This window comes from Phoca vitulina, unplaced genomic scaffold, assembly GCF_004348235.1.
Source record: "Phoca vitulina isolate PV1807 unplaced genomic scaffold, GSC_HSeal_1.0 scaffold4, whole genome shotgun sequence".
NCBI lineage: Eukaryota > Metazoa > Chordata > Mammalia > Carnivora > Phocidae > Phoca > Phoca vitulina.
The window spans coordinates 47311208-47330675 of NW_022589707.1; the positions used below are offsets into that span (position 1 = coordinate 47311208).

General features: G+C 36.2%; 1 protein-coding gene across 1 annotated transcript in view; it reads left to right on the forward strand.

Annotated features, from left to right (window-relative positions):
* The window catches only part of MACC1 (MET transcriptional regulator MACC1), a 224356-nt gene that overhangs the window by 68050 nt on the left and 136838 nt on the right, over positions 1-19468 (forward strand). The window lies entirely within an intron of this gene.

The window sequence follows — 19468 nt, forward strand, 5'->3', positions numbered from 1 at the left end:
ACAGTTAAATTTGATTCTCATTCATTAAGTACATCTTATATGCCAGGGACTGTGCTAAGCACTTTCTATTCATTTTATCTTTTAATCTTCAAAGACAATTATGACCTCAGTACTATTATTATTATATTTTGCAGAAGAGGAAACTGAGTCACAAGAGATAAAATAACATGCCCAAGATGACTTTTTAAATGGTGGAGTTAGCGTTTAAACCTAGGCAATCTGACTCAAGAGTTATGTGCTCTTACTCATGACCATCTTCTACCAGATGTAGGCACATACATTGTATAACTATTCCTTGAAAGTTTTAGAGACATTCAGCTTTCTCTTTCATAGATAGGGATCATATGTACAACATGAAAGATTCTTTTTGGTTTGGGGCTTTAATGGGAAAGAGTTAAAAATAGAAAAGTTACAATGCGATAATTGAGAAATTTAATTTATTAAATTGGTGTTTTCCTTCGACAAATAAATTTTGAAAAGAAAAGCATAGTTTTGATTTTTTTCTTTTTACCACAAATGTAATGTAATAATAACATGTTCAGAAAAGCTTATTGTCATGATGAAATGACACATTTTTGCCAAGGTAATTATTATAATAATAGGCTATTTCACATTTTTCCCTCCACCCAAGTCATTTTTTTTTTTTTTAATAAGCAGACTTTCATCTGCTTAGCATATGAGGCAGATGGCAATGTATTTGCCTAACTGGTTGTTTTATTTGGGAGGGTAGCAAAGCAAGTTCACATCCTATCAACAACTTTAGTCATCATCTTGAACTATGTAAATCATAAAAAATATTTGAGTTAGCGTGACACTCAGTGTTAAAATTCTAAGAATATTAACTGATGTTTTTATATTCATCTTAAACAATTAATGGAAAATCCAGTAGAGCTGATTTTATTGGTGGAGAGGTGCACAGCACACCGAGGCCATTATACCTGAATTGGCTGTTCAGGATTTACTAAGTGGTGCTGCTTACTGACTTAACAAGAGTTAACTAAGCCTTAGGGTTTGCTTCCATCCCAGATAAGTACAAATGAGACTCTGGCATAGCTCTTTTTTCTTGCCAGAACCTGGCAGCCTAAGTGCAGGCAAACATGAAGGCCAAAGGTTTTCAGTGGAAGAAGGGGAAGAGGGTTACCAACAGAATTACCTATTGGAATTTTCCAGTTTTACTCTTTAGACTCTATCAACATTTGTCCCCAAGTTAGGAGTCACAATCTCCAGGTAAAAGGACCAGTGTCTCTGGTTCTCATGCTTAGCTGTGCGTTAGAATAACCTAAGGTGCTTTTAAAAACTATTGGCCTACAGTATTTTTTGAACCAGAATCTCTAGAATTGAAGATTAAGCTGGTATTTAGAGTTAGTATTTCAAAACAACAAAAAAAATTTCTGACAAATTATTCTAATTTGTTGCCAGGGTTGAACATCATAGGCTCACCTGTATAGGTTGAAAATCCTCACAAATCATCCTGATATTCTAGCTCACTGCAAGCCCTCCCTTCCACCCCCCACCCCTAACACATACACCATTTTTTCAACTGCTGGTTGAGAACTCTAGACCTATATGATGGTGAAGAGAACCATGGGTAAGAATGGAGTACCCCACTGCTGGACCAGATCATGTCTGAGTTTCTCTACCTCTGCACTATTTAGGTTTGATAATTCTTTGTTGTTGGGAGATGGGACTGTGCTGTACATTGTAGACTGTTGACCATCATCCCAAGCTTCTACCCACTAGATGCCAAGTGCATTTCCTCCCCAGGTGTGGCAACCATCAAATGTCTCCAGACAGTGCCAATGTCCCCTAGGGGGCAAAGTCACTTCTTGTTGAGAACCACAGATCTAGGCAATGAACTAAAGCAGGACCTAGCAAGTGAGTCTGGAGTGGATCTGGCTGGATAGAATTAGAAATCCTTAAATGCAAACTGGAATGCATGAAGGTTTATCTGGGGCTTTACATTTCATCCAAAGAAGCCACAGAACTATTTGGAATTTGTTCTGGTTATCTACTGCTGCATAAAAAACCGCTGTAAAATTTAGTGACTTAGAACAGTGACAACATTAATTTTATTCACAAATCTGCAATTTGGCCATGGCTAAGTGAGAGAGGTAGTTTTTGCTCTCCTGGGGTGGCCCAAAAGCTGGGGGCTAGAATCACCTGAAAGCTCACTCTCATGTCTGGTGGTCAATGGCTGGCTGTCGACAGGGGCTTCAGCAGAAGCTATGGCTGAAAGACCTTCACGTGGCCTTTTAATGTGGCTTTCTCACAGCGTGGTGGCTGGATTCCAAGGACAAGTGTCTCAAGAGAACCAGGCAGAAGCTGTTTTGCATTTTATGAATTGTTCTTGGAAGTCACATAACATCACTTCCACTGTGGTTAAAAGTCTGTGCGGATTCAAGAAAAGGGAACACAAGCCCCATTTTTTGGTAAAGAGACGTCAGTGTCACTTTTTCGGAAGAGCACGTAAGATGGTATGCATTGCTACAGTCATCTTTGGAAAATACAAGCTGCCACAAATTTGAAATGGCAGATCATTTAGGACTGGTTATCTAGAGTCTATGACAGTGTTATCTAAGGATTTTTCTAAGGACCACATATATCAATAAGCTGGGGAATATTTGTTTCAAATGCCAGTATTTGGACCTCTCTCTCAAGGATTCTCATTTGGCAGATCAGCTTTAGGCATCTGGCGTCTGGTTTTTCAAGAAGTCCTCAAAATTTTTCTTATGCGTGTTAAGAATGTTCTTTGTTTATCCAGATGCTTTAATCATTTACACATTTCCATTACACATTTACACGTTTTCTTCCATGAAACAAGGTGGTGATACAGGCAGAGCTTTGAGGAATGTAGGGCTCCGGAAGAACCACTTCAAACATGCCTTTGGGTTTGTAATATGCATATGTTACTTGTCAAAAGACACTTTCAAAGTAGGGCTGCTGACTGGGGCTTTGTGGACATTGATTTATTTTAGTTTCCACGAATGTCAAAATAAAAAAAAAAAATGGAAAGAGATTACATTATAGTCACAGTCAAGAAATTTGGGATTTTTTTTTTTTTAGTCTAGTTTTATGGTCAAATTTTCTATGCTTTTATGTTACATTTGAAAACTATACTTTAGGCATAAAATGAAAAAGCAATATTTATAATGATGTAGTTGAAGTTGTGTCATAAGGAAGGATTCTTTGTAGAAACTTAACATGATAATGTATATGGTAATGGGAATTTCATTTTCAAGGAACCTCATGAAAAATGTGGGAAATAAAATGCTAATATAGGGACATTTCCCTGACTTGAACTTTGCTGATCAAGCAACTTCAATGACCTAAAATACACTTGAGAAAACAGCATGTAAAAAAAAGCCTCTGTGCAATCAAAATAGAATACAAAATTTCATACTTGACTTGGGGTCTACACACTACCAATGTGCATGAAAGTCTGATAGGGTTCCCACCTTACAGCAAAGGAAAAACATCACGTTAGAATGGGTTAGAAGCGAATGACCTCAGTCTGGCACAATGAGAACTAGGAACAATTGAGGCAACAACAAAATTTAAGTATTCCAAAGCACATTGGTTTTTCTTAGTACAGGAAACCCACTCATATCTCACTATTTTTAGGGCTACCACTATAGTACAGAGGTATAGCAACTGTTTTTCATCATAGTGAGCTTAAGTTTTTGAAAAGCTTAATATTAAATATATTCTGTTTAATAGGTCAGGAAAATATTTAGCAATTTTAGAGAGAAAAATTTCTTCTAAGTGGTTAATGTTAAATAAGTTCTGGTGCTTTTAGTAGATAAACTTCCATTATGTATAAAATTATTTTTTTAGATTGTCTCATTTGCAGAAGATGCTAGATAATGTTTCCTTATTGACATGCAAATAAGTCATGCTATTAAGATATTTTCTTAATTTTTTTTACTAAATTAAAAGCTTAAGTGTGACATAAAATCTAATATAGCAATCTACATCTAATATAGAAAACCATATCAGCATTTCAGAGTTATATTCATATCAGCAAATGCTAATAAGCTGGGAAGGAATGGTAGAACCAAGGAGGTCATCTAACCTACCACTGAGTCCTGTTGAATTTGGCTCCCAAATTCCTCTCAGATATGTTCACTTCTCTGCCTCCACTGCCAACAGCCTTGTCCATGTCACCATCATCTCTCCCATCTGTATTTCTTCACTAGACTTCTGTCTCCCACCTCTCTTCCCTGCCTCCAATCCCTTTTCCAAGGAGCCATCAGATCAAGTTACTTCCTTCTCTAATCTGTTACTGTGACTTTCCATTCTATTTCATATAAAACCCAAAGTCCTCATCCTCTCATTCAAGACCCTGAATGATCGAGTTTCTTTTTACTTCTCCCCATCTCATGAAACTCCCCTTTGCTCACTCTGCTCTAGATCCTTTGGCCCTACTGAGTGTTTCGGCCTTTATAGAGATGATTCCCAACTGCCTCATCTCTATATTCTTGGCAGAACTGGCCCCTTGTTTTTCAGGTATCAGTTTGAATATTGCCTCCTCCAAGAAACCTTTCTTGATTACCCTTCCTAATGTCGGTCTGTCTCTCTTCAACATTATTCTCCATTACAGTACAGTGTGTTAAGTTCTTTTATAATTTGTATCAAATGTGTTTTGTTTATTTATTTATTTTATTTCCCTCACAAACTCCATGAAGGCAAAGACCAATCTGTTTTAATGAACACTGACAACGGTGAATGCCTGGCACATAGTAGGTTTCTAATAAATATTTTTTGAATCAATAAATAAATGAATAGTGGTCTACAAGTAAATCAAAAACTAAATACACAGAATCTCTAATGGCAAGTGTGCATGCTAATAAAACTTTTCTACATATTTAAGAAAACTTGGGGTGATTCATAGATGTTCTATCAGTATGGATTATGAAATAAGAAGTTGGTAGAGTTTATAACTAACTTTTCAGTATGATATTATAGATTGCATTGATTCCATTCTCCAAACATGACTTTGTCAGAATCCAAGTAGGGTGTTGAAGATATTTGACCTGATTCAAGCCAGTGTTTCTTCAGAGGAGAATAAAAGGAGTGACATTATGGCTATGGAGATAGGCAGCAGGGAATTATTAATTCTGATATCCCATTTATTCTCAAGCACAACCGAGAGATTACACCTGTTATTAATGTTCTCTATGGAGTTTGAAGAGTTTAGCCTATACATTACATTCAGTAATGATTCAACAAACATGAGTTTAATTGAATTTACCTTGGAAATTTGGAAATGAGGTACATTTCTCTTTGTTCAGGCTTCTGGATTTACTCCTTGGCATCCAATTAATGATAATTTTAATACAGATTATGACAAAAAGTCAGTTTTTTGCATTGGTAACTGGTACATGCTTCTTGAAACCAGAGACCATGGCTTAAGTATTTTTCCGTTTCCAAGATGGGCTTAGGAATGGGCGTGATATATTATAAAAACAGAAATAAAAATATTTTTTGAAGGAATGGACAATTTTCAGACCACTTAGGCGACCAAGTTTTACTTTTGTGTACCAAATAGATTGAGAAGTGGGTATAATTATATAGGCTGCTAATGCAAATACACAAAAATGAAAAAAACATACTGATATAAATCTCTTAACCTTATTCTTACGTAGAAACGTGTGATGATACGGGCACAAGTTTATTATAAAAGGCATGCACAGTAGGTCTTATGTAAAATAAAACAAGAAAGAAACCTTTAGGTGGCGGCCAAGAGCTATGATTATGAATTCCTTAGTCTGCTTTTATGAGAATTTATGATCTTGTTTGAAAGTGGTCATGTTAAACAGGCTATTTAAACCACAGTAATTCAGTGCAAAGGAAATACAAGAAACAAAATTAGGCCTGTGAAGAAATGGATTTGAATGTTAAGATCATTAATCAAATCTTAATTTTGATTAAACAACGGGTATTCTGATTATGAATATTAGTAGGGAAACCAGATCTGGGAAGATAATTTTACTGGCATTCAGTCATGGGATTACTTTTGGCAGTTAAATAATTGTTTTAATTTTGAAAGAAATCATCTTTAAAACAAAATGGTAGCATGTTAAGAACTCAGAGAGTGTAATAAAGATGTCAAAACTGTCCAGATGCTCATTGTGCAATTGGAAACTCCACTCAAAATTGACACAATGCCCCAGAAAAAAGGTCAGCAATCTAACTCATTCTTGCAACATCTGCCAGAAGCTGTGGCTTCTGGCAGTACTATGTTCTTTTTCTCTTGCATTATTCTCTCAAATGAAAGTTTATGATCAAATCTGTCATACACCTCTTTCAATTCTAGAGAAAAATAAAAAAATATTTTTAAAAGCATTATGATTTTATGATAGTATGCACTAGTTTTTCCTCCCTGCTTGTTCTTTTCACCAATATGCTTTAATCTACTAGAGGAAATGATCTTAAGCACCACTATGAGAAATAGCTTTGTAGTAATTTTCATTTAAAAGTTATTATTAGTGATTTATTCTGTTAGCATTTAGATTCATGATGTACGTTTTTGACAATATTTTTGGCAATCTAGACTCACTTTGGATATTTGCTTCCAATTAATCAAGACTTCTTGTCCACTGAAATAGCACACATTTAGCATCAACTATATGCATACTCAAGATCATGGGGGAGGGAAAACAAGTAAAAGACAAACTTAGTACATAAGGAGCTGACAGATTTTTGAGATGCAATAAGAGACGAAAAACAAATTACAATACTATAGCAAAAACCACACATTATTTTTGAGTAATAAAAAAGAAGGAAAAGTATGGGTTGATATTAATAAAGAAAAGCTCTGTAGAGAAGATCGGTAAACTGGTAGTTTCCCAGTGCGTTATTGGGAAAGTAAACATTTTAATTTCTAAGAAACTTTATTTCAATTACTTAATGTCAATATTCCAAAACTGTACTCCAGTAATATAGATGTAGCGATAGCGTTGAATAGTTCCTTTTCCAAATATTTTCCACTATGTTAGTCAATGGTGATGTGACAGCCCCTCTCAAAAAGCCATTTAGTATGTTGTTGGATTACATAGCAAGCTGCACAAGGAGAATTACCTAGAAATTATTTCACTCCTTACTTTACAATGTAAAATTGTCTAGGAGTAAAGTTAGGCTAAAAGCCTAGAAAGTTGTACCTATGGGATTTATGTGATAGAAATATAGTATTTTCCTTGTCACCACGAATATCTTCAAAATGATATTCCTGAAGACAGGAATTAGGAGAGCTGACTCTAACCTGACTCTGATGATATACATGGTGATAAAATCATAGTCAGGACACATCTCTTCTCTGAAAGCATCTTCCATCTCTGTAACATGAAAGAGAAGTGGATGGTCTGTACATTTACATTTCAGGAATTTTAAAGAGTAAAACCCAACATAATCCAACATGATCATCTGACAGATAAAAGCATGGCATAGTTTCAGTGAGAATTGCAAAATGAATCCACCTGTATACAGGGTCCCACACATAGGTCAAGAATGGCCCCCTAGCATTGTGCAGTGCTCAGCATGCATGACTATGTGTTGGTTGCTGTAATTATATCCATAGTAAAGAAAAGAAGATGTGGAAAATTCCTTTGTACTAAAAATTTTCTATAACAGTGATTTAGTTTCCAAGTCATGGTCTTTTTTCCAGAACCTTTAAGCAAGGTGTCTTTAAGCAAAATAAAAACCTGTTAAATGCAAAAGTAGTAAAAACAGAGGAAAACAGAAAAGGCAGATATCCTAACTATGGTGAGTAAAAATGAATCTCCAAAGCTTTGAGGGCTACACAACCAGTAGGTATTATGGAGCATCAATATTTCCTTATGGATTTAAAAGACTGAAAATTTATCAGTGAATGAATGTGACTTTTTAGGTGTTTAGTAAGTGCAATTTACATTAAGTTTTAATTCCAAGTATGTGAAAGCATAAATAAAGAATATGCCACTATGCTAATGGATTTAATTATATATGTATATCTCATACAATTTATGAAAATATATGGTCATAAATAATTCAAATATTAAGATATATATCTCCTTAGTTCAAAGCAATGCACTTAAACCTGAATGGACCATTTCTCTTTACATGCAGTCCACTATTGCATACTTCTGGAAGTTAGGTGAGAGCCTATAAAAGAAAGATAAGCATCCAATTCCCAAAACAAACAAAAAAAGCAACTCACAGTGTATGCCCATCTGGTGATAGGGGAGAAAAGCAAGGTCTGTATTCAAGAGATTTTTATTATTCTACCTGCCATACAGAATAAATAATATCAAATGACCGAAGTGCCCAAATGTCGTCACCCCCAGCACCATACGAAAATAAGTCGGAGAAAAACCTTTGTGTCTTGTTTCCTGTAACTATTGCTTCAAAACCTACAATTAATTCTGAGCCACATCTTTTTTCTTCTCCTTGTCAGTCGACCACATAATGTACAAAAGTTATTTTATCTTGAGTGGCAACAACTCAGCATGCTGGACTTGCTGATTTCAGAGTCCTGCTCCTCACTCCATGATTAGAGTGAATAATTCCAGATCTATACAAATATAGCAGATGACAAATCTCATTGATTCTATTCACTGTGAACTTAAGGAGGGGACAAAGAGAAAAAAAAGCAGTCTACTGTTTAAGATGCTATTTTCTAGGGCTAATTTTTCTTCTCACTTTTATGATATCAAAGAAATACTTTAAATTGCTTCAATTGTAATGTTTTCATAAAGTCAGTGGGACTGGGATTCAAACAATCAGGAAAAAGTAATAGTTGGAAGGAGAGAAAAGGATTCATCAAGGAACAATACATAATAACTTAAAAAGAGCAAAACACACAAACTTCTAGAAGAGGGAGTACAAAGAGTAAGAAAAGGTGGCAAGAATGAAAAATAAACTAAAGGCAGGGAAGGAGACTAAAAATAAGCATAATACCTAAAAAGCTAAAGATTGAAGAGAGAGGAGGGGCTAAGAAACAAGAGTGAAGCCAGGGAAAAAAGTAATGATACTGTAGAGTAGAAATAGCAGAATAGGATTGGAAAAAGGAGGTCAAGGCTTAAAGATTAAAAAAAAAAAGGCACAAAAAGGGCTGGAGAACAGCAGACAAAGAAGTAGGATACAAATGGAAAGGAAGCAGTGTCTAGATTATAAAAGGGGGTAGGCGGGGAGGAGGGTGGGAGGCCGCAGAACAAAGAGCCACTGGAGCCAAGTGATTTTTCTTTGTCTTTTACAAGTAGAGTTTATGCCACTTGAAAGGAGCTGGCAAATGGGTGTGAATTATTTTACTGGTATCATTCAAAGTCCTGTTGTAATGGTGTTAGGAATTTGGCATAGTAGTATGAGCCTAACTAAGGCTACCAGCTTCCCTTTATATTCAACCAAAGCAGCCAAATTTCCATCCATCTGCAGTTTGCAGGCTCTATTCAAATGACACATACTGAACCATAGGTAGGCTAGGAAAATTTTGGACATTAAAAAAAAAAGAATTTGTTTTTATTAAAAAATAACGTTATGCTCATTTGCTTACATTCTCATTGCTTTAATGTATAGTGTTGTTTTGGTTTTTTCTCAAATCAGGTTGGCCAAATTTAGGCAGTTTCATGAAAATTCAAATATTCTTGAAATATGCAAATGCTAGTTGCAACTACGAGGACCAAATTGCTAAAATAAAACAAACCATCAAATCACCATTTAAAAGGCTCTTTGTCTAAGTAGAGAGTTTAAAAATTGCTTTTGGGGAAAAACAGTCAGTTTAAAGTTGCTGTTAAGGACACACCAAGAATGATTTGTTACTTGGCAGGTCAAAAGAAATCAGAAGTAGTTTCTTAGTTTTGAGCTGGAATTTGAAACCTAGCTATATTTTCTGCTTTTCTGTCTTTTTGTTTTTATTCTTGAATAGCCTCTGAGCAAACTATCCATTGAGTGAGGTTTTATATCTTCAAGTTCAGCTCTTTTAAGGTGTTCACTTTTGTTTCTCCATGGGAACAAACATGTTGCCATGGGAACTGGGTAGTACAAAATATAGATAGTACAGAAAGCTTTATAGAAAGAATCAAGCTCATAATACAAAGTTAACTACTTAATGCAAGTACTATCTGGGCTCTCTAACACCTAACGTATTATGGCTCTCAAAAAGAATACCTTGATCATGTGGTTTATCAGATGTTAGAACAATAAACTATAAGGAAACTATACTGTTTTCTCATTAGGAAAAATGTAAAGGTTTACATTTCATTAAAAAATAGAAACCACCAAAAAAAATGATTCTGGTGGTTATTTGCATTGAATAAAAATGATGCCTTCAAGATTTCCTTTATATGATGAGCACTGTTTACACACTGACATTGTCTTATCCCATATACCACACCTACTGTGAGGTGTGCTGGGCCTTAGGTCAAGGCAAGAGAAGAAGCAAGAAAAAAGGAGCTGGGATCAAGCCTCTAAAGTGAATGAGTGACCAGCATTTTCAGTTATAGTATCTGAGAGTAAGGGATGTGGGCTTCTGAGCCAGGAATGATTTACAAGGCTTGGAACCGGGTTAAGGGAGGATATGGCAATAAGAAGTCCTGGCAGTGCTACTGTTTTTGCTCCAGGTAAGGGAAGAAAAGAGCTCATTCAGTTGGAAGCAGAGCTCCAGCCTGTTCTAGGAACAGGGTGTGAGGGGCTGGCCCAGATTTTAGTCAGGGGGCAGGGCCCCTGTTAAACCAGTGGTTGTTTAGCTTAGGACACCAGTTACAACCCCAGGAGTGGAGCATGTCTTTAAGGACAGGCATCCAGCAATGAAGATTGGGCAACAGAATTGTAGGGTGGGAGAGTGGCTGTTAGTTTGCTGGGTACATGAATGCATAGGACACTCCATTCTGGATTCTGGGCCCAGGAATGCGTGGTTAATTTCAGTCTTCATTTAATGATTGTGGATAGAGCTCTTAATATATTGCTTGGCTGCATTAAAATTGACTCCAAGCCTGGGTGGAGCATTGACTGAATGGTTTTAGGCAACTGGATGATGCTGATACAGGTAGAAGTGAAAACAAAAAAGAGACTTGATATGCCAAAAATCAATGACAATAGGAATTCTATACTTATTGTTTAATGTTAGTACAACTGTACAAAAGAAGAAGCATTTGTAATTTATTGGCAAAAGAAGGATGCTCACATAGGCCCCACATTTAGTTCTATGTTTTCAATACTATGTTATCCCAGCAATTACTGCATGTTACCTTTAAGCAAGAAAAATGTCTGATGTGACCCCAACCCCTTTAATAAAGTAACAAAATAAACTTCAGTAAAAGAGTTAATAACAGTATTAAAAAAAGTGCCTGGATGCCATCTCCTTACCTTGTGGTTTTCGGAGTTCTGCAGTGGCTGTTTGGCAGAAGCTCAAAGCTACTGCAGGGAACCAATTTGAGCTGCACTGTGGTTCATGAAGTCTGAGATCAATGGACTGGCAACCCTTCAGCCTTCTGAAATAATGTGGTCATGCTGCGTGTGTCTCGTTGCACTTTGGGGTTATGGTTCATTTAATTTTATGGAATAAAATAGGCTCCTATGGGAAGTAGCGTTTTCACCTATAAGTTAGAAACAGACAAAACAAAACTAATTTTGAAGTAAAAACCCAGTGTCTCCTACAGCTTGCATGTAAATTCCCCATGCTATAGTTATAGAAGTGCTATTACTACTATAAAACAAAAGATATGAGAAGTAATAGGCAATTGTTATTTTAAAAGGAAGTAGACATCCAAAAGAGGAAGATGTGAGGTTAAAGGAAACAATGGGATCAAAAATGATACTGACAAAGCTAAGAAAGAAGGAAAATAAGCTGATAAATATTTTTAAATTATTTTTAAACTGTAAAACTGTGCAGTGTTGATGTCCCTCTTATTGTTTATAAGTTGAAACAAAAAATAAGCAATGTCTTAGATATTCTCCACATGGCCCTGTTCACACTAGTCAGATAACTTGGTTCCCTTTTTCTGTGTACACAGTTATTTAAACTTACAGATTGCTCTCACGAAAATACCACCGCAGAGGTGGTTGGGTATCTATGTGACAAGATATTTGTTTAGTTATTTCATATGTAATACATATACAATGCAACAATCTGACAACACATAGTTTTATCATTTTAATCTATTAACCTTGGTAAAAAAAGTTTGCCATGTCGAATACAGGAGACACTGGACAGTACTGATTTGGGAACTTGGAGTACAAAAATGAGCACAGCATGGCAGGTAAGGGGGATGGTTCTGTACTTAGAACGTAGAGAATTAGAAGCAGATATGGAGTGCCGTCAAAGATAAGCAAAGGCAGAGACTAGTTAAAGGGGTGAAGACAGATTTTTAATCTGTAATAACTATTGCAGTAGGGAAAAGAGTCCAGTATGAGTTGAACTCAACTTTGATTTCTGCACGGGTGATGGGATGTTTTAAAGGGAGAATGAGGTAGTAGGGAAAGGAGCCAGCAAGGGCTCAATAGAATTTTTCAGGGAAGTAAAAAGGAAATTACAAAGTGGTGGAAGGAAGGATTTGGTCCATGTGAAATTCATCTGACTTTGCTAACTGGTGCTTATCAAAGTTAGGCTCCTACTCTCCCGAAGAGACTGGAGACAGGGGCCCTGTCTTCACATGTTGGCTGAAACAGTGAATTCTTTTGGCCACCATGAGTTTTCTTAGACAGGTACTTTAAGGGGCTAGGGTCATCCTACGGATGCAGGCTCGAGCTGTTAGAAACTATATTGGTGCTTATTTAAGTCTTTATGGGTTGAAGCCTAGTTAAGAAGAGGACTCAGAGGAACCTGACTAGAGTTTGGTCAAGGAAGAATCTTTGTCAGTGCTAAGGAGAAATGTGCCCGGGAGGTCTCTCAAGACTTGACATCTGAAACTCTTGATGGAGGCATAAGAGTATTCCCAGAAGACACAATGGGGAAATTAATGGAGCCAAATATAGTGAGGATATGTGGCTTATGTGGTGGCAGGAAGTCAGGTTGAAAGGTATTCAGGAATGACGTTGTACCAGGCTATTGGGTTTGGATTTTATTCCATAGTCCAGTGCTTCCCAAAGTGTGGGATGACCCTTTGTTGGTACAAGGATGCAGCATTAAATCATAATTAAATCACCACACAATAAAAAAGTTATTTTCTTTTCAATTATCTTTTAATCCCTCTAATTAATTTTAAGGAGAAAGTCTTACGGTGATACTAATCTGTGTGTTAAATGGTATTTGCTAATCAGTCCTTTTAAGAAAGAAGGAGTGGATTTCTGGTAAAATTCAATGACATAGTAAAATTTTCATTGAATTTTCAAAAATATATTTCTTTTTTAGTATCTGGTGGTTTTAGTAACTTTTAGTAACTAGTAGTTTTTAATGAATAAAATAATTTCCTTTTAAACACATTTAAGTTAAAAGAATCCTGTCTATTTATTTATTTATTTTAAAGATGTAATTAATTTATCTGAGAGAGAGAGCATTAGCAGGGAGAGGGGCAGAGGGGAAGGAGAAGGAGAGAGAGAATCTCAAGCAGACTCTGTGCTGAGCATGCAGCCTGCCACAGGGCTGGATCTCACCACCCTGAGATCATGACCTGAGCTGAAACCAAGAGTCAGATTCTTAACCAAATGAGCCACCCAGGTTCCCCAATAATGCTAAGTCTATTTAAAGACAAATATTAAGCATAGCAGCAGTAGGAAGAATCAAGATGACTCCCTTGCTTTTGGGTTACTCAAAGACGGGAGTGGTGGTGTTATTAACAGAAATAAAAGTTGCAGGAAAATAGCCAGAGCAAAGCAAAGGAAAATAAAAACTAGAATAAGTGCCTTGTCTATTATTACTGAATGTCCAACAAAGTTTATTTAGATCTATTATCTTCCAATATCCCATTACTTTAGGGTCATACCCAACACACCTTCACATTCTCTACTACACAGTCAATAAAAGCAAGCCATAAAAACAGCCATATTTGTAAGGCCTGCCTTCTCACTGCTTTGCTGCACCTACAATATGCTCAAATTACTTTTTCTTCTGCCAGGCATTAACTCTAGGTTATATCTTTGGTTCCTGCTGTACTTTGGTCTTGGCCTTAACATCAAGATTTTTTTTGGTCTTTATATTACTGCTTTCACCTCTGAGCACCTCTGGAATACTATATCCAGCCAAGCTCTGGACCCTTGTGTCTTAGATGCTGGCATCAGCACATCTCCAGTAAAAGGTTGTCTTATATATGTACCATCTCCCTCACAGGAGTATCCCTCCCTCTTGCACGGGGGCTTAGAATTGGAACTTTGTGATATATGTGTATCGTGCATTAAGGTATCCAAGGTCTAGAATGCCAAAGTTTTCTTCATTTATGGATATCACACAGCCATTTTCCTTTTTTTGGAGTATTTTAGAGCAAAATCTCTCTTTTGGAGCAAGACCTCAAACTTTTTGTTTCTTCCTTTTCAAATGGATTTCTTTTCCTTTTGAGTTTCTCTTTGAGGTATGCATCTGAAGCAATTCTCTTTATCGTCTGAGATGCTGTGCTTTATCATATCAAAAATATATACTATGAGGTGCCTGGGTGACTCAGTCGGTTGGGTGTCTGCCTTTGGCTCAGGTCATGATCCTGGAGTCCCGGGATCAAGTCCCGCCTCGGGCTCCCTGCTCATCGGGGAGCCTGCTTCTCCCTCGGCCCTTCATCCCACTCTCTCTTGCTCTCTCTCTCGCTCTCAAATAAATAAATAAAACCTTTAAAATATATATATATACTATGTACTAGGTACATAGTACACATCCTTGATGACTTGTCCCTGCTAAAAGCCCGTGGTGAGGGCAGTCTGCCTTTTAATCAGTAGACCCTTTCAAATTGAGTCTTAGGATAGACTTAAGTCTTTAAGTGAAAAATTAGCACCATCGTATTTTCAATTCATCAGACGTTATTTGTAATCAAATAAAGTACTTCATGGTTTCTCATGATATTTCCACATTTTTGGAAATTTTGTTACATTTGGAGGTATAGTAATACATGCACATTTTTAAAAAAGTACCATTTTAAAATTTTCTATGAAACTTACAGGTATAATTAAACCCAGGAGTTGATGCTCTTTTCTCCTGATAATCTATTTTTCAATTATGGGCTTCCTTTTACTGATTTTTACATAGGTACCCAAGAATTAAAGGCCTGCATATGGATTAGACTTATAAAAACACAAATACTTACTTCCTATAACATATACTTAAAAAAATTTGTCTTGGAATATTTTATGTTAACTTTAACACTTCCAGTTTTTAAAACAGATGAGTCATTTCCTCTGTCTGGGGCATGACTGTGAGTGGTAAAAGTCTGGGTAAATATGTTAAGGTCTCAGACATTTGTTAGAGTACAGGATCCAAGTTTAGTTTCGAATTTCATCCTGACTTTGAAATCAGGTGATGATGTTATTCAGATAAAGCAATGAAGGAATGACTGATTTAGAAGGTAAAAATCTAACTCCTTCTCCTGTAACTATCTCTAGTAAAAACAGGTAATATCCCAAGCCTTGTGTTTCTGAAATTCTCTTCCATGTGGTTGTAATGAGCCTAAATTCTTACTAAGGCACATCCCCTTTGCTTACTCTTTGGTCAATTTTAGACAATAGGATAAGAACTTAGGTTAAAGAGTGATGTCATAACTATAACAAAAAGGATGTTAAAGAAAACATACATTTATTCTAACCTTTAACACAGCATTTTAGCAGAATAAATGCGGACTTCAACTATCCTACTTAATAGCTATTGAGACCTTGAGAAAGTTACTTGGTCTCTTTCAGCCTTAGGATTCTCATCTGAAAAAAGAGGAATTATAATACCTTCTTTACTTTTTTTATCATGAAGATTCAATTAAAAAGTTTATTGAATGTGGTAATATTTGTAAAATGCCTCAGATGTCACCTACCATATAGTTGGCTTTTTTTTTTCACCCCAAGTTCCCTATTTCATCCCCCTTTCCTTCCTTGGAAGAGAGAAAGTGTTTTTCTTCTTAATGTCATCCATTTCTTGATGGAAGATGATAATGTGTTAAAAGCTAAGATGAGTGATAAGTAGTAATAGAAAATGATGGATAATGGCAAATACTAAACAGATTATGATCTGGGTAAAATATCAGACCCCATTAGGTAAGATTGTCTTCTGCATTCACATGTATTACACACATGGTAAGATAGAGCATTTTTTAACTGCTTTAATGGCTTTGGAAAGCTCTTGATAAGTTCTTAGATGAGGTAAGTTTTTACAGGTAAGGTATTGGCCTTACGGAGGGTTCATGAATCATGTGTGATGTAAAGATAAGATTCTGTACCATACAGCAGAGGTCAGAATTAAGAGATAGGAGGGATGAGAATAAGAACAAAGTAGAGGCAGCAGGAGATGGAATAAAGCTGTCCTATAATAACATTACTTTCCTCATGAACTACTGAAGTTACTACATTCACAGAATGCTCATTGTGTGTGAGTTTTTGTAGATACCAGAAAAGTAAAAAAGTAGACCCTAATAAGATAATAATAACAGTTACAGGGAGAATTTAGAGCATCGAATGGTTTGGATGAGAGTCATTTGGGTCTCCGTGTGAGAATCTCTGGTGACATTTGCTTTATACATGATCATGTGACATTTTAGCAATCAATACATAAGGTATTATGGTTTATCTTACTGTATGTATGACACTCTATAATATAATATCCTCACTCAAATTATTTTGAAATAGAAATCTGAAGTTCTTAATTTTTTTAGTAAATACATTTTCCGTATATAAAGCAAAATTCTCTAATAGAGTTCTAACTCCAAGTTCCACTATTGGTGAAATTATATTCTCTGACATGACAAAAAGCAGAGCTAGTAATGGACATCCCAACCCTGTTCCTAGTTATCAGCATTTTAATAATGTTTACTTTTTGCTGTATTTGTGAAAAGTCTTTTATACACTGACAAAAGATTTTTTAAGACTTACATATATACCTATAAAGACAGAGATATTCAAATGACCAACAAGGCTATCAAAGAGAAAGGAAAAAATAGTGGAATGAGAAAAAGCTGTTGCAAAGGGTGAACTTTTGGAAGAAAGAAAGGAATGATTGACTTTCAATACCATAGCTGATTGTAATTTATTTGTTTATGTATATGTCATTAAAGATATTTGACTAAATTTTTAAAGGAATGCACGTTTTCATATAATATTTAAATCAGTCAAAAGAATGTGAGAAGTGTTGGATTCTACCCTGAATTTTAACAGATCTTTGTGACAAAGACACAATTTTTATACATAAAGATAATATAGAAAATAGATAATATAGAAAATTATACAGAAAGATAATAGAGAAGGCATGTGCTTTCTTTTTCACTGCCACTGACCTAGCTCCAGTGAGGAGCTTCTGGGTTTCTGTTACAGTCTCCTCGTGGCCTCTCTATCTCTAATATTTCTCCCCTCTAATTTAATCTCTGTGACTCTGTGAATGATGTTTATAAAGTTACATACTTCATTGCTATTAAGATTAAAACAAAAACACCTTACAAGATTTATAGTTCATCCATCTCCTTTGTTTATCCACACAGACATATTTGCAGTTCATCACATATGTGCTATGGATGCTGTCTCATCTTTGGGTTTTGTGTAAGTAAAAACCCTTTTTTTTCCTTTTTTCCCCCTTCTCCCTGTCACTTGCCCCTTCACTCTTTTTTTTAGTCCCAGTATACAGTTCCTTTCTTTTGGGAAATCTCTCCAAGCCCTCAAGAGGGTTAATAATAGCTACTCATTTCAAGAGAGTTAATGATAGCTACTCATTATTGAGCATCATAGAGGGACTGGAGGTGTCTTCACTGAGAAGGTAACATCCGAGTTGAGTGTTGAGGGACTGAAAGGTCAGGCTGCTGAAGAACAGAAGGAGGTTTCAGGCAGGAGAAATGATTTCAGTTAATATGAAGAGGAGATATAAAGGGACAAGGGGAGTCAAGGAAGCAAGCAATAGTTTGGTAAAATGTAGGATGGTGGGGCAGAGAATGGGGGGAGATTGTTGAGAATTAAGAATACTAGATTATAAATGGGTGACGGGTATTAAGGATGGCACTTGTTGTGAGGAGCACTGGGTGTTATACGTAAGTGATGAATCACTAAATTCTACTCCTGAAACCAATATTACACTATATGTTAACTAACTAGAATTTAAATAAAAACTTTAAAAAAAGAGAATGCCAGATTGTGATGGGTGTAAACAGATTTTAATGCCTAACCAAGATGTTTCAATTTATATAGTCCATGGACTTTTCATTGATAGAAATCTTAAATTTGCATCGTAAGGCAACATGATCAGACATATTTTAGAATGATTATTCTGTCAGAAGTTGGGGGAAGGGGGTTAAGAAAAGGCTGGGAATGGTAGCTGGGAGACAAGTTTTTGAGTAGACACAAATGAAAGGACCCACACATTTGGAGAGAAATAAAATACTCTTGAAAGTGAAATAACCCTTGGCAGCATAGGAAATAATTATATGAAAAATACAAATAACAGATGCTCATAGGATTTCAAGAAATGTATTTTTTTCTTTAAGCTTTGAGAGGAATTCATTGAAGGGGATATTAGATGATGACAGCATATTGGTTGGGGCTATGACTGGAAACCAAATTCAACTCAAATGATTCAGCTAAAGAGACATTGATGCGATAGTTCTTAACCTTGGCTGTACATTGGAAACACTTGGGGAGCTTTAAAAAATACTGATGCCTGTATCCTGCCCTTAGAGGTTCTGTTTTAGTTGGTCTGGTTTGTGGCCTGGCCATTGGGATTTTTCAAAGCTTCCCAAAGCTAATTTTAAGATGCAGCCTGAGTTGACAGACAATAGCCTTAATGAAAAGACTGCTTTCAGAAGTGTGGGCAGTGTTAAGAAATAAAGGATGGTAAGATATCAGATACTAGTAACAGGGGAAATATTACCACACTTATGGCCAAGGAACAAAGGAGACAATAGTGAGACCCAGTGGGAGCTGGACAAGTGGAAAAGGCATCATTTTACCAGGGCTGCAGCTACTTTCAGACACAGTGCTAGAGAAGGTGTATATATACACAGACATATTTCTTTTTCTTGCTGTACAGAAAGAGATTTATTTTAAGGGATTAGCTCATGGGATTATGGAGGCCAGTAAGTCCAAATTCTGCAGGTTGGGTTTGCAGGCTGGAGACCCAGAAAAAGCCTCTGTTGCATTTCAAGTCTGAAGGCTGTCCACCGGCAGAATTACCTTTTATTTGGGGGAAGACGGTGTTTTGTTCTATTCAAGCCTTCAACTTATTGACATTATGGAGAACAATCTGTTTTACTTAAAGTCCACCAATTTAAATGTTAATCTCACCTAAAAATCATCTTGGGGTGCCTGGGTGGCTCAGTTGGTTAAGCATCTGCTTTTGGCTCAGGTCATGATCCCAGGGTCCTGGGATCAAGCCCCGCCCATCAAGCTCCCTGCTCAGTGG